This window comes from Trachemys scripta, chromosome 16 (genome assembly GCF_013100865.1).
Source record: "Trachemys scripta elegans isolate TJP31775 chromosome 16, CAS_Tse_1.0, whole genome shotgun sequence".
NCBI lineage: Eukaryota > Metazoa > Chordata > Testudines > Emydidae > Trachemys > Trachemys scripta.
The window spans coordinates 25,380,032-25,384,917 of NC_048313.1; positions in this window are offsets into that span (position 1 = coordinate 25,380,032).

The following is a 4,886-nucleotide window of genomic DNA, read 5'->3' on the forward strand; positions in this document are numbered from 1 at the left end:
GGGAGCCGGGAGCCGGGGGGTGCGCCGGGCCGCCGGGGGTGGTCGGCTGGGGCCGGCACCCCAGGGCCCGAGCCGACCCAGGCTGGAGCCGCCAGGGGGGCCAGCCTGGGCCGCGCCTCCTCCCCCCCCACATCCCCCTTGTTCGCGGGAAGCAGGGGAGGGGGCGGATACTTTGGGTGGGGGCGGAGTTGGGGCGGGGGCTGGGGGCGGGGCCCCCGGGAGTGTCCTCCATTAGGAGGCACAAAATATGGTAACCCTATTTTAGGTAGTTTGTTTGCTGATTAGGTATGTTTTTTATTTGTAGCTTTTTTGTGCTGCCATTTATGGGCAGTTTTTTTTTTTTAATTACTTAGGTAATTTGCATGAAAACAGATGGCGTTTGGCTTGCTTTTGAATTTAAAGCCATTAGCAGAGCTTAGAGACTATGTTTTAAAATGGACACAGTCAACGTCCACTAGAGTTCTGATTACTTTTTATTTTTAACTTTTGCTTTTAAAACACACAACGATTTGAAAAAGAAAACACAACCTACGGTGGCTCCCTTTGGGGTCTTAACAGGATTTTAATTAAGTAGCATGTTTTGTTTGGTTTTTTTTTTTTTTTTTTTTTACTTTTTTCACAATATACCCTGCACATGTTCTGGAAAAAATGCACATTTTTAATACTTTCACTTTTATAACATTATATTAGCCATATTAATTTTTACATAAGATGCTTACTGGGTTTTTATGTACTTTTATTAAAGTGACAGTTTGATTACACAGAGCCATCTTAAGGCTCAGTGGTTTTTAATGTTGCTTTTTTTGTTTTGTGCACCTTATCCCTGCTGTTGCTCCAGAAGGGCACTGTTTTTTTTTAATTTTTTAAATTGGTTTATGATAGCTTTTATTTGCTATTTTGTTACCAAAAACAAATTTAGATTTTTATTTTATTTTTGGGAGTTTGACTGCCTTGTTGCAGCTACGTCTTTGGTTTTTAAAAAGATATTGAATTTTTTAAAGCATTGAGGTACCTTAAGGGTTAAATGCTAAATACCAAAGCCAACAACACTAGTTATTTCTGTTTGGCAAAAAGTATTGGTTAGTTTTGCAATTTTGAATGAAAGATTCAAATGGATTTTAGTGGTATTATTTAAAAATAAAAGCACACCAATTTATTTTAAATTTACAAAACAAGAGTTTTACAAACTAGGAGTATTGATTTAGGTCTTGAAAACCTTACATATTTACACAATATATTTACACACACAGATGTGTATATATACACATACTTTTTTAAAAACATTTTTATATTGCTTTAATAATTTTTACACAGCTGTACATAGATTACATTTTATTTATTTATTTATTTGGGGACAGTTAAGTTTTAATAGAAACCCCTTATGTTTTTTTAGCAAATTTGACTAAATTGTTCATAGTCAAATTATTTAAATTAGATTTTTTTTTTTTTTGGCTTGGATTATTTACAGACTTTTTTTGGAAGAGGGCCCATTTTTCCTTCAGAATGGCTGCAAAGAAACCAAGAACTTTTTTATAACCCTTTAAAAATATATTTTTACAACATTTAACTGCTTAATTCCTTCCAGCTATTGCAGAGTTAACTTTTTATTTTTTTTTTTAAATTACTTGCTTATTTTTTAAAATGACACTTTTATTAGCTCAGATATTCCCATTTCAAGTATTGGCCCAGGGATCTGGAATCTCCATGCCTGTGTTTACTTACTGGTTTTTTTACTTTTGCCACTCTTCCCCTTAGGGCTCCCCACTTATTTTTATTTTTTTTATTTGTTGCCTGCTTGCTTGGTTGGGCCTGATTTTGCTTTTTTTTTTTTTTTTTTTTTTTTTTCTGTTGCTATCCAGGCAATATTTTAGAAAATAACTGTTGTTTTATTGCTAATTTTGATAAGGATGTGCCGAAAATTTTGCATAATTTTTTTAAGAGGAGTAGTTTTTTGTAGGATGGTATTTTTTTTTCACCTTTTTTTTTAAGCGTTATTTTTAGGGGACTCTTTTTGCTTGAACATTGTTATTTTTTTATGAATTTTTTTTTACCTTTATAATTTTTTCGTGCCCATGATTGTCCTGGGACTTACACAACACAAAAAGTCTATACCCACTAAAAACCCTGACTGACAGAGCAGGAGGGGGGAGGGGGGGAATGCTAAGCCCCCTACCTTTTGGGCTTGATCCTGCTATGACTGAGGGTCTATTCATCTATGCAATTTTTCCTCAACAGACGGGGAGGAGCAGCGAGGACTCTAATTCTCCCCCTTGTGGCCTGGTATCTTTACAACCAGGATGCGCACACCTGAATAATTGGTTACTTTATAGTATGGTACAGGTCTGTCGCATCTTACGCGCATTTAACATGCACGATTTCAGCTTAACGCGGTCGACAAAAACAAAACCAAAACCAAAAAATAACAATTTTAATACTGTACCTGTAGTGCGGGCAATTCCGCCCGCCATTGAACTCAATGTAATTTTGACTATACACGGTTTTCGCTTTACGCGCTGACCGCGGAACGTAATCCCAGCATAAGATGAGACAGATCTGTATACCTTTTAGCAGTATTTTTAACAATTATGGTGAATGTCTTCCTCTTTTCGCAATTCTCCATCAAAAATTTTATGCTTATAAGAAGCACACGGGATCTTTTTCAAGGGAAAAGGCAGTACACCGCATTTATTGGAAATACAACAACTAGCATATGCATTTAATTACACACACACTGTCCCGCCAGTCAATGTTATAGTTACTAGTTTAGAGACTGGATCAATCTAGTAGCCAGGTTGATCATGGGTAGGGAGGAGCCAGGTTCTGTCGGTCGCGACACAATGCTCCGGGGAAGTCTTGGCAGGATGAACCCAAAGTTTCATGGCAAGGCATCCTGTTTATACAGTGATTTTTTTTCAATGGGACCAATGAATTTGCACTGTTATGCTGTAATTAATTGTTGTTTGAGCGCATGTTTTTTTTAATTGTTTTTAAACATTTTTTATCTTGTTTTTATTAATTTTTTGGGGGAGTTATTTTATGCTGGTTTTGATCACAGCTATTTTGTCTTTATTGATAGGTGCCTGTTTTATTTTTAGAGTCGTTAATTTGCCCTCCTCTGACATTTTAATAGAGCCATGTTGCAATCTCCTGGTGCCCTTACTTTTGTCCTTCGTTCTTTCCTAGAACAATTAGTCCGGTGATGGTCTTCACACTTACCTTTTAACACACACATTCCTTATTTACACACACAACAGGATTGATTTACATAGCACATTGGAACAGAAACATCACATTTCAATGCAGGAGAAAACAATTATTGCATTCTTTTACTTATTTTAAAATGCTAAACCTATAACAAAGTGGGGACCCTAAAGGTCTGTCACTGCCTTGAAATCAGCTTCAGACACAGATTTTGGCTGATGCATCTTTACCAATGGCCCATTAGGCCATTCCTTTCTGCATTCAGAAAGGGTGGCTGGCAGGATATGGCCAAATCATAGACCAATATATTTAATGCACGCTACATTATTATTCTTTATTCTTCATTCTAAATTATATAAAATATAAACATAAAAGTTTACTACTACAGCTGTGTAGATGTACCCTGATAGGCCAGGGAACCACCAAAGTATTTGAAGACAGGACCCTTCTAACTTCCCCTCCCTGGCATCTCCAGTAAGTTACCAGCTGGCTACTCCCAGCTGTTCCGAGGATAGTGGCTTGCCTGCCACACTCTCCCATACATCATGGCTCTGTCATCACTAACTCGGTTCTACTTACCTGGAGGAAATGTGAAGCCTGGGTGTCCCATGGCTGCTCAGAAGACAAGCTCTGGGGTTCTGACCCTTGCAGCTTCCTTATTAACCAGAAAACAAGACCCAAAGCAAAACTGACACAAACTAGGTCACAGCATCTTCCTTATCTTCCCCTTATCTCTGGTGTCTGGAAACAGAGTCTTTGGGCCAAGTTCACCTCACTGGAGTCAGTAACTGATCCCGCTAAGGGGATGGCCCTTTATTATTTATTATCTTCCCTAACCCCTGCAGTGTGCTGGGTGCCCTCACAGGGCAACAGGGAATCAGACAGTCCTTATACTGCAGTTTACACTCTCATGGGAGATCTACACACCAGGTGAGAGTTGTATACAATTGGTGCTGAAATAAGATGAGCAAACAAGGGTCACAAATCTAAGATCAGATGATTACTTATCTGTACCATGTGTTCACTTCCTCCCCAGCTCTTTCAAAGTCAGGTGTCTATTGAGGGCAGGCCACAGAAAGAGGGGTTTAAAACTGGTAGGAAGGGAGGATCCTATTTTGACCCTGGGAAGAAAGAAGGAGGTTGAGAGCCTAAATATGAGTCATAGAATCAGGCCCTAAGTTAACTTTGCCTGTTTGCAAATTTCCCCCAAATGGACTGCAATTCCCTTGAATGTATTCATTGTTCAACATTATCCATGGAATAATTATGCTAAATGACTTATTCGATGTTCAGTTCTCAAGCTGTTTTAATTGATTGCTTAAGTCATCCAGTCTTATTTCGAACTCTTAAATTCTGGTGCCTAAATCCCAGTTACTATTTTGATACTCACTTCCTACTAAATCTGTGTGAGCGGGGGAGATGCAACAACAAAATTGTTGATAATTTTTTTGTACTTATTCAATGAAATTTTGAAATATAAAAAATTTCAGCCAGCTACATAGTTGCTCAAAAACTAAAAAAACATTTTTCCTCCCTACATTCTCCCTTCCCATAACCCCCATTTGTTGAAATTCAAAATCTTCTTGATTCTTCCCCTACTCCTTTTTTTGGTTAAAGTTTGCGGTTGAAGGGGGAAGGGGACACCCATCCAGCCAGTTAGCTATAAAGTCCCTCTTGGTGGCTGT